The 11,716-nt window shown below is 34.7% G+C and overlaps 1 protein-coding gene across 3 annotated transcripts in view; it reads right to left on the bottom strand.

The window, feature by feature from the left end:
• Positions 1-229: 229 nt before the first annotated feature.
• LOC145283699 (uncharacterized) overlaps positions 230-11,716 on the bottom strand; it is an 88,716-nt gene continuing 77,229 nt past the window's right edge. Inside the window, exon 27 of one of the 3 annotated variants that reach the window (XR_013868682.1) lies at positions 230-272. The gene's annotated coding sequence lies outside the window, so the exon portion shown is untranslated. The remainder of the gene's footprint in view (positions 273-11,716) is intronic. The other 2 variants (XR_013868684.1, XM_080132724.1) reach the window with 2 other exon arrangements.

Genomic DNA, 11,716 nt, shown 5'->3' with positions numbered 1-11,716 from the left:
GTTTTTTTCATAGGGGACTAAATTTTGGGGACACTATAGCTGTAAATATTAGACAACTCATTGATATCACAGTCATCAACCATTTTGAGTGAAATAATTCAATTTTACCAACATTTGTTTTTGTTTTTTTAATTAAAAATAAATTACAAAATTCTGTCTTTTTTTTTTGGCCTATATTTCCTATCTGTCGAGGTTACAGACACCCCTCAGATCTGCAAAACACCAAAGCTGCTATCTCAGAAGTGGAGTCAGTTCGTTTAGATTCAATAAATCTGAAATTAATAAAATGGAAAATATTTGATATGAACCATCAAATAATCTCTTTCTAGAAGTTTACATCATGACGAACGACAAAGCACAAATTAAGAGGTTGCAGAAGTACAACTTCTGCAGAATATAGAATGGTATTGACAGATATTCACAAAAGTTGCAATAAAAGTACTATAAATTCAAAGAACTTTTTCAAATTTGCTTAATGAAATTTTTAATTCTAACCATTAAGTGAAACCATATCTGCCTAACATTTAACTTAGTTTTTTACTGAGAATTTTCACTAAACATTTCTTTGAATCCTTACATTCTTTAGAATAAAAGATATCTTGGAAAACTGTTTTCCTTGTGGCCATATTTTCTGCAATTAGAGTAGGTTAAAATCAGAGGCCTGCAGTATTAATGCTGGAGTCCCTCAAGGATCAATCCTGGGCCCAACTCTCTTCCTGATCTACATCAATGACCTCCCTAAATACATACTTAAATCATTCGTTGACATCTATGCTGATGACACGACTATCTACGGCAACACATCAAAGGCTGTAAATGACAAAGTTCTCTCTAATTCTCTCTCCTCTGATCTCGAGCGCGTGGTTCAGTGGGGGAAGTTGTGGCTGGTTATCTTTAATGCATCTAAAACCAAACACCTATCTTTACATCATCAATGCTGTGATCCCCATCTGGCATCAATTGAAATGGATGGCTCTCGTCTAGGAGAAGCTCCGTGTTTTGACAAGCTTCTGGGTTTGTCCTTTACTCCTGATCTGAAATGGAACATATACATCAAGTCTGTTGCCAAGGTCGCTGGAAAGATGGTGGGATCCTTCTACCGCTCCAGAAGATATCTCACTACTGATGCAATTCTCTATCTATATAAAAGCCAAGTACGTCCAAGGATGGAATACTGCTGTCATATCTGGGCAGGAGCTGCTAAAAACAGCCTATCCTGCCTTGACAGAGTACAAAATAGACTTCGTGGTTTATCCACCATTTTTTAAAATAAATCAAAGCAACATTTTGTCTCTTGAGGAAGTCAACCTCTCTCCCACAGAAGAGACGTTGCGAGCCTATCCTTGTTTTATCGTTATTTCCATGGCAGGTGCTCGTCTGAACTCCAATCTCTAGTTCACCCTTGCCAATCTTTCATGAAAAACACCCGTCTAGCTGAATCCACTGTGAAAAATTTCCCCCACTCTTTATCTGTGCCTAAATCAAAACGTGGATTCCATGAACAAAGCTTCTTTCTTAGAACTGCACGCCTGTGGAACTCTATTCCGTCTGCCTGCTTCCCACCTGACTACAACTTGGATGTGTTCAAGTCCAACGTTAACAAATTCCTAATGAACCGCCTCCTTAAGTAAACACTTCATCAAATCTCCACACTAACGTAATGTACTTACAATAACCCTTATCCCTGAGTGGCTTCCGGGCCTTGATAAGTGGTGACCACCGTGTAAAAAAAACAAAAAAAACAAAACAAAACTAAATGATGTATCCAAATCTTAGAGCTGAATTTGCTGGTATTCGACATCCTGAAAATTTTTATTAGCACTTAGCATTTGAAGAAAACATTTATTTTAGACTTTACTAATTTTAAGGATAACATTAAGGTCTTTCTTCTATATCCATGCTATTGTTTGAGAGGACATTAAGAGACCAGAACAATCATAGTAAAATACTTTTTATTACCTATTTGATTAACCAAATATAAACTGTGTCAATCACTTTATGGCAGATTAGTAAAATATCAATATTTTACTAAATATACATCACAACAAAATGAAAATTATATCAACAAATGACTGATTTAAGGTTAGTTATTTCCTAAAGTTTTATTCAAATTCATGCGATATTTACGAAGTTATTCTTTATTGATGAATTTCCACTGCCCATCGTTTTATTAAAGGTCTGTTAAAATGTTGTTTTATGGCAAAAATGCAATGTCTTCTCTTGCGAACTTTACTTTTTATTATATTTTTCTGTCAAAGTTTAATAAACAAAAGCATATCCTAGGTATAAGCGTCATATAAATTAATTATTTATCGGCATATCCACCATTTTTTAAAATAAATCAAAGCAACATTTTGTGCCTTGAGGAAGTCAATTGTTTGATCTTAAAAGGAGTTATGGCTCTAGCAATATCAACTATGTTCCTCCAGAAGCCATACTTTGAAGTAAATTGCTCTCCTCCCTCATAAACTCCTCTTTTTAATGGTGACCAGAGATATTCAATGCGGTTAAGTACTGGAGAACACGGTGGTCAGCTCATGAGAGTTTCTTCAACGAATTCCATAGATTTAAGGAAGACTGCAGTCGCCCCAAGCAGAATGGGATGGTGCATTGTCATGTATAAGAATCATTTGAAAGCGATGTGACAATGGTAGGTCATCTAGTCATGTCGACAAATGATTATCAAAAAAGCTGTGTATGCATTGCTGGTAAATTTTACTCCCTCTGGCACTCAGCATGGTCCAACCAACTTATCCCAATGATTCCAGCCCAAAACATGATGCCTCCACCTCCTTGTTGGCGATGAACTCTGTAACAGGTCGGAGTTCCGTTCGGGTTTCAAACTTTAGTCCATCAATCCGAACCATCAAGAGTAGCATGGGCCTCATCTCTAAATAGGACCTGTTGGAAATCCATTTTAATGTCCAAGCCATTCGTTTTTTCCTATGTTGTTTGCTCAATGGAGGTCTTGGAAGAGGTTTGATGTTCCTTGCAATCTCATTCAACACATTGTATCCGGCCTGCCTGGATCTTGGAGCAATTCCAGCTTTTTCAAAAACGGAAGCACTGGTGCCGTTTTTGTTACTGTTGACTTCCCTACAAATTTTTCGAATATCACGATCTGAAAGGTTTCTCCTGCTGCCCTTATTTTTCTGGATTTGGTGTTCAGGTTATTCAAGAATGAGGCCAAGGTGCTTGGATCCCTTTCCAGCTCCATGGCTAAATCTTTGATAGATAATCCTTCTGCGAGTCTAGCAACTATCCTTTGCTTTTTGATAACCTTTAATCGCTTGATTTTTTGGTGTTTCAAGAGATCTGTAATAAAGCGATAGACAGTATAATTTACTTGATAATAAATAAAATGCCATAACTTCGTGAATATAGCATGAATTTGAATAATATTTTGGGAAATGACTGATCTTAAAGCAGCCATTTGAGGGTACAATTTTAATTTTTTTGGCCCTGACTGCATTCCAATTATAGTGCTGAAAACGCTTCAACCACAACTAGTTCCATACTTACAAAGCGGTTTAAGTGTTGTCTTGAGAATTGCCTCCCAACACCTTGGAAAACCTCACCAGTATGCCCTGTATTTAAGAATTCAGGTGATCGCTCATCTTCCTCTCCATACAGACCAATAAGTCTCCTGTGTGTCATGAGTAAGTTGAGGGAATTTATGTTAAAAAGAGAAGTAGTCAACTACATCAGTAAAAAATAACTTCCAGTAACATGCAATATAGTTTCTGTTCTACTAGATTTACAGCAGATGTGCTAATGGTTATATCTCATAGGATTAGCAAAGATCTCAACAGAGGCTTTCTTTCTAGGGCAATTGTTCTTGACATTTTAAAAGCCTTTGATAGGGTATGGCATAAAGGTCTACTTTACAAGGTCTCCAGCTACAGTATAGCTGGAAATGTTTTCTCAATTATTATCTCATTTCTTTCTGATAGGTTTATAAGAGAGGTGGTTGATGGGCAGAAATCAGAAGCTCACAGTATTAATGCTGGAGTCCCTCAAGAGTCCATCCTGGGTCCAACTCTCTTCCTGATCTATATCAATAATCTTCCAACTCATATACTAAAATCATTCGTAGACATTTATGCTGTTAACACTACCATCTATGGCAACACATCAAAGGCCGTAAATGACCAAGTTCTTTCTGATTCTTTCTCCTCTGATCTTGAGCACATGGTACAATGGGAAAGAGATGGCTGGTTACTTTTAATGCATCTAAAACCAAGCTTCTATCTTTACATCATCAACGCTCTGATCCCCATCTAGCATCAATTGAAATGAATGGCTCTTGTCTTGGGGAAGTTCCATGTTCTGACAAGCTTCTAGGCTTGACCTTTACTCCTAATCTGAAATTGAACACATACATCAAATGTGTTGCCAAGGTCGCTAGAAAAATGGTAGGATCCTTCTACTGCTCCATTAGATATCTCACTGCTGATGCAATTCTCTACCTATATAAAAGCTAGGTACATCCAAGGATGGAGTACTGTTGCCATATCTGGATATGCGCTGCTAGAAGCAGCTTATCCTGCCTTGACAGAGTTCAAAATAGACTTTGTAGCCTAGTAGAGAATGCCCTTTTCTCTTTCCTACAGCCTCTTTCTCACAGAAGACACCTTGCGAGCCTGTCTCTGCTTTATTATTATTTTCATGGCAAGTGATCATCTGAGATCCAATCCATGGTGCCCCCTCGCCAAACTTTTATGAAAAACACTTTTATGAAACCACTATCAATAATTTCCCCCACTCTTTATCTATGCCTAAACCTAAACATAGATTCCATGAATAAAGCTTCTTTCTTAGAACTGCATGTCTGTGGAATTCTCTTCCATTTGCCTGCTTTCCAGCTGACTACAATTTGGTCGTCTTCAAGTCCAATGTAAACAAATTCTTGTTGAACCGCTACCTTAAGTAACCAAATTTACCAAATTTCCTCTACTAACGATTACTACGATATTATCCCATTGACTACTGTACACTTATTAACCCTTATCCTCGAGTGGCCTCCGGGCCTTGATAAGTGATGACTCCTATGTAAAAAAAAAGGTTAACTTGGCCGAAATGTTGTGAAAATAACATCTTATATGAAGATAGTAGTCCGAATAATCCGAATTGTACAAAATATCTATCCTTATCTGAAAAAATTCCACATTCATGCATGCATTATAGCAGAAAATAAACATTTTCATCAATTAAAAAAATTAATAAAGGATTTGTCTCCCTTTGACTGATCTCTTTTTTTTATTTTTTTCATTTTAATTAGTTAAATAAATGGAAGAATTGTCATTAATATATGGATTTGGAGTACATTTTCCTGAATGCTTACACACTTTATTTACAATTGCTTTCACAAGGTATTATGATATAAAGAATCTGTTTTATATTTGTGTGGTTATAGCGTTTTGTTTTGTTAAAATAAAATTTTACTTAATTTAACAGATTATAAGTTCATACATAACTACACTCAATCATGTTAAACAATTTAACAGGTCTTATATATAAAAATAATTAATCATGTTTGATGATGGTCGAGATAGAGGACTTAGGACCTTGTTTGTTATTCACCAAAGCCTTTGTTCTTCTACTTTTGACTTGATGGACTGAGCATACAACACTCTCGTGTTTTCTATAATTTAATTGCTGTTGATATTGCTAGGTGGGCTACAATGGGAAATATAACACATCACTAACAAATATCGGGCCTGACATACATGATTCCACTAATAAAACATCCTAATGGTTTTTGTAGAATACTAATCTACAAATGGTACGTTTTAAAAACCTTTGAGCATAATCAGATTATTAGTTTACAAATAAATACAGATATTTAAGTAAAGCTACTGTTGCAAATGTTTAAAACAATAAAAAATATCTGAATTGCGTGTGTTTATGAATCATTGCTTTCTGATGGGAAAAGCATTGTTTAAGCTAAGGAATAAGTTGATAAGTGCTATTCGAACTCTTCTACTCTAAAACAATAGTTAAAAGGTCTTCTACTGTCTTTACACATGGTCGTACGAACACAAATTAAGCTGAGCGTCCAAATTCGCCCAAATTCAGCAATTATCCTGGAAATCATGAAAAACCTCTCAAAACATGTTTTGGCTGATCGTAAATTGAAGTTACGTGAGATAACAAAGGCGTTGAAGAAATCAGAAAGTAGTGTATTCATTATTTTGGATGAATATTCGTCGATAAGAAAGTTGTGTTTTAAGTGTATGACATGGTTGCTAAAAGTCAATAAAAAAAACAACAATGTGTCAGTAATCCAGTAAAGTTTAAAACTTTTTGAATGCAATAGAAATGTGCATTTGCATCAATATGTGACAATGGATGAAATATAAACCCATCACTTTACTCTGAAGTCAAATTATTGGCCAGTTGAGTAACAGATAAAATCTGTACAATGTGACCAAAGATGCAGGCGTCATCAGGCAAGGTTTGCATACCATATTTTAAGATGTGCTAGGCATTTTTTTTCATGGATTACTCTAAGAAAGAAATGTGACAATATTGTCAGATTAAAAAGGGTTGATGTGAAACCTGGTTTAAAAGGGTTGATGTGATATCTAGTTAAAAAGTGTTGATGTGAAATCTAGTTTAAAAGTGTTGATGTGAAACCTAGTTTAAAAGGGTAGATGAGAAACCTGGTTTAAAAGGGTTGATGTGAAACCTGGTTTAAAAGTGTTGATGTGAAATCTAGTTTAAAAGGGTTGATGAGAAACCTAGTTTAAAAGGGTTGATGTGAACCCTAGTTTAAAAGTCTTGATGTGAAATCTAGTTTAAAAGTCTTGATGTGAAATCTAGTTTAAAAGGGTTGATGAGAAACCTGGTTTAAAAGTGTTGATGTGAAACCTGGTTTAAAAGTGTTGATGTGAAATCTAGTTTGAAAGTCTTGATGTGAAATCTAGTTTAAAAGGGTTGATGAGAAACCTGGTTTAAAAGTGTTGATGTGAAACCTGGTTTAAAAGTGTTGATGTGAAATCTAGTTTGAAAGTCTTGATGTGAAAGCGAGTTTAAAGGGTTGATATGAACCTGGTTTAAAAGTGTTGATGTGAAATCTAGTTTGAAAGTCTTGATGTGAAATCTAGTTTAAAAGGGTTGATGAGAAACCTGGTTTAAAAGTGTTGATGTGAAATCTAGTTTAAAAGTCTTGATGTGAAATCTAGTTTAAAAGGGTTGATGTGAAACCTGGTTTAAAAGTGTTGATGTGAAATCTAGTTTAAAAGGGTTGATGTGAAATCTAGTTTAAAAGGGTTGATGTGAAACCTGGTTTAAAAGGGTTGATGTGAAACCTAGTTTAAAAGGGTTGATGTGAAATCTAGTTTAAAAGGGTTGATTTGAAACCTGGTTTAAAAGGGTTGATGTGAAACCTAGTTTAAAAGGGTTGTTGTGAAATCTAGTTTAAAAGGGTTGATGTGAAACCTGGTTTAAAAGGGTTGTTGTGAAATCTAGTTTAAAAGGGTTGATGTGAAATCTACTTTAAAACGGTTGATGTGAAACCTGGTTTAAAAGGGTTGATGTGAAATCTAGTTTAAAAGGGTTGATGTGAAATCTAGTTTAAAAGGGTTGATGTGAAACCTGGTTTAAAAGGGTTGATGTGAAACCTAGTTTAAAAGGGTTGTTGTGAAATCTAGTTTAACAGGGTTGATGTGAAACCTGGTTTAAAAGGGTTGTTGTGAAATCTAGTTTAAAAGGGTTGATGTGAAATCTAGTTTAAAACGGTTGATGTGAAACCTAGTTTAAAAGGGTTGATGTGAAATCTAGTTTAAAAGGGTTGATGTGAAACCTGGTTTAAAAGGGTTGATGTGAAACCTAGTTTAAAAGGGTTGTTGTGAAATCTAGTTTAAAAGGGTTGATGTTAAACCTGGTTTAAAAGGGTTGTTGTGAAATCTAGTTTAAAAGGGTTGATGTGAAATCTAGTTTAAAACGGTTGATGTGAAACCTGGTTTAAAAGGGTTGATGTGAAATCTAGTTTAAAAGGGTTGATGTGAAATCTAGTTTAAAAGGGTTGATGTGAAACCTGGTTTAAAAGGGTTGATGTGAAACCTAGTTTAAAAGGGTTGATGTGAAACCTAGTTTAAAAGGGTTGATGTGAAATCTAGTTTAAAAGGGTTGATGTGAAATCTAGTTTAAAAGGGTTGATGTGAAACCTGGTTTAAAAGGGTTGATGTGAAACCTAGTTTAAAAGGGTTGATGTGAAATCTAGTTTAAAAGGGTTGATGTGAAACCTGGTTTAAAAGGGTTGATGTGAAATCTAGTTTAAAAGGGTTGATGTGAAATCTAGTTTAAAAGGGTTAATGTGAAACCTGGTTTAAAAGGGTTGATGTGAAATCTAGTTTAAAAGTGTTGATGTGAAATCTAGTTTAAAAGGGTTGATAAGAAACCTGGTTTAAAAGGGTTGATGTGAAACCTGGTTTAAAAGGGTTGATGTGAAACGTGGTTTAAATGGGTTGATGTGAAATCTAGTTTAAAAGGGTTGATGTGAAACCTGGTTTAAAAGGGTTGATGTGAAACCTGGTTTAAAAGGGTTGATGTGAAATCTAGTTTAAAAGGGTTGATGTGAAACCTAGTTTAAAAGGGTTGATGCGAAATCTAGTTTAAAAGGGTTGATGTGAAATCTAGTTTAAAAGGGTTTGATGTGAAACCTGGTTTAAAAGCGTTGATGTGAAACCTAGTTTAAAAGGGTTGATGTGAAATCTAGTTTAAAAGGGTTGATGTGAAACCTGGTTTAAAAGTGTTGATGTGAAATCTAGTTTGAAAGTCTTGATGTGAAATCGAGTTTAAAAGGGTTGATATGAACCTGGTTTAAAAGTGTTGATGTGAAATCTAGTTTGAAAGTCTTGATGTGAAATCTAGTTTAAAAGGGTTGATGAGAAACCTGGTTTAAAAGTGTTGATGTGAAATCTAGTTTGAAAGTCTTGATGTGAAATCTAGTTTAAAAGGGTTGATGTGAAACCTGGTTTAAAAGTGTTTGATGTGAAATCTAGTTTAAAAGGGTTGATGTGAAATCTAGTTTAAAAGGGTTGATGTGAAACCTGGTTTAAAAGGGTTGATGTGAAACCTAGTTTAAAAGGGTTGTTGTGAAATCTAGTTTAACAGGGTTGATGTGAAACCTGGTTTAAAAGGGTTGTTGTGAAATCTAGTTTAAAAGGGTTGATGTGAAATCTAGTTTAAAACGGTTGATGTGAAACCTAGTTTAAAAGGGTTGATGTGAAATCTAGTTTAAAAGGGTTGATGTGAAACCTGGTTTAAAAGGGTTGATGTGAAACCTAGTTTAAAAGGGTTGTTGTGAAATCTAGTTTAAAAGGGTTGATGTGAAACCTGGTTTAAAAGGGTTGTTGTGAAATCTAGTTTAAAAGGGTTGATGTGAAATCTAGTTTAAAACGGTTGATGTGAAACCTGGTTTAAAAGGGTTGATGTGAAATCTAGTTTAAAAGGGTTGATGTGAAATCTAGTTTAAAAGGGTTGATGTGAAACCTGGTTTAAAAGGGTTGATGTGAAACCTAGTTTAAAAGGGTTGATGTGAAACCTAGTTTAAAAGGGTTGATGTGAAATCTAGTTTAAAAGGGTTGATGTGAAATCTAGTTTAAAAGGGTTGATGTGAAACCTGGTTTAAAAGGGTTGATGTGAAACCTAGTTTAAAAGGGTTGATGTGATATCTAGTTTAAAAGGGTTGATGTGAAACCTGGTTTAAAAGGGTTGATGTGAAATCTAGTTTAAAAGGGTTGATGTGAAATCTAGTTTAAAAGGGTTAATGTGAAACCTGGTTTTAAAGGCTTGATGTGAAATCTAGTTTAAAAGTGTTGATGTGAAATCTAGTTTAAAAGGGTTGATAAGAAACCTGGTTTAAAAGGGTTGATGTGAAACCTGGTTTAAAAGGGTTGATGTGAAACGTGGTTTAAAAGGGTTGATGTGAAATCTAGTTTAAAAGGGTTGATGTGAAACCTGGTTTAAAAGGGTTGATGTGAAACCTAGTTTAAAAGGGTTGTTGTGAAATCTAGTTTAAAAGGGTTGATGTGAAATCTAGTTTAAAACGGTTGATGTGAAACCTGGTTTAAAAGGGTTGATGTGAAATCTAGTTTAAAAGGGTTGATGTGAAATCTAGTTTAAAAGGGTTGATGTGAAACCTGGTTTAAAAGGGTTGATGTGAAACCTAGTTTAAAAGGGTTGTTGTGAAATCTAGTTTAACAGGGTTGATGTGAAACCTGGTTTAAAAGGGTTGTTGTGAAATCTAGTTTAAAAGGGTTGATGTGAAATCTAGTTTAAAACGGTTGATGTGAAACCTAGTTTAAAAGGGTTGATGTGAAATCTAGTTTAAAAGGGTTGATGTGAAACCTGGTTTAAAAGGGTTGATGTGAAACCTAGTTTAAAAGGGTTGTTGTGAAATCTAGTTTAAAAGGGTTGATGTGAAACCTGGTTTAAAAGGGTTGTTGTAAAATCTAGTTTAAAAGGGTTGATGTGAAATCTAGTTTAAAACGGTTGATGTGAAACCTGGTTTAAAAGGGTTGATGTGAAACCTAGTTAAAAAGGGTTGATGTGAAATCTAGTTTAAAAGGGTTGATGTGAAACCTGGTTTAAAAGGGTTGATGTGAAATCTAGTTTAAAAGGGTTGATGTGAAATCTAGTTTAAAAGGGTTAATGTGAAACCTGGTTTTAAAGGGTTGATGTGAAATCTAGTTTAAAAGTGTTGATGTGAAATCTAGTTTGAAAGTCTTGATGTGAAATCTAGTTTAAAAGGGTTGATGAGAAACCTGGTTTAAAAGTGTTGATGTGAAATCTAGTTTGAAAGTCTTGATGTGAAATCTAGTTTAAAAGGGTTGATGTGAAACCTGGTTTAAAAGTGTTGATGTGAAATCTAGTTTAAAAGGGTTGATGTGAAATCTAGTTTAAAAGGGTTAATGTGAAACCTGGTTTAAAAGGGTTGATGTGAAATCTAGTTTAAAAGTGTTGATGTGAAATCTAGTTTAAAAGGGTTGATAAGAAACCTGGTTTAAAAGGGTTGATGTGAAACCTGGTTTAAAAGGGTTGATGTGAAACGTGGTTTAAATGGGTTGATGTGAAATCTAGTTTAAAAGGGTTGATGTGAAACCTGGTTTAAAAGGGTTGATGTGAAACCTGGTTTAAAAAGTTGATGTGAAATCTAGTTTAAAAGGGTTGATGTGAAACCTAGTTTAAAAGGGTTGATGCGAAATCTAGTTTAAAAGGGTTGATGTGAAATCTAGTTTAAAAGGGTTTGATGTGAAACCTGGTTTAAAAGCGTTGATGTGAAACCTAGTTTAAAAGGGTTGATGTGAAATCTAGTTTAAAAGGGTTGATGTGAAACCTGGTTTAAAAGTGTTGATGTGAAATCTAGTTTGAAAGTCTTGATGTGAAATCGAGTTTAAAAGGGTTGATATGAACCTGGTTTAAAAGTGTTGATGTGAAATCTAGTTTGAAAGTCTTGATGTGAAATCTAGTTTAAAAGGGTTGATGAGAAACCTGGTTTAAAAGTGTTGATGTAGAATCTAGTTTGAAAGTCTTGATGTGAAATCTAGTTTAAAAGGGTTGATGTGAAACCTGGTTTAAAAGTGTTTGATGTGAAATCTAGTTTAAAAGGGTTGATGTGAAATCTAGTTTAAAAGGGTTGATGTGAAACCTGGTTTAAAAGGGTTGATGTGAAACCTAGTTTAAAAGGGTTGTTGTGAAATCTAGTTTA

The sequence above is a fragment of the Euprymna scolopes genome, chromosome 8 (assembly GCF_053919585.1).
Source record: "Euprymna scolopes isolate OS-2025 chromosome 8, ASM5391958v1, whole genome shotgun sequence".
Lineage (NCBI taxonomy): Eukaryota > Metazoa > Mollusca > Cephalopoda > Sepiida > Sepiolidae > Euprymna > Euprymna scolopes.
This window is presented reverse-complemented; position numbering and strand designations above follow the sequence as displayed.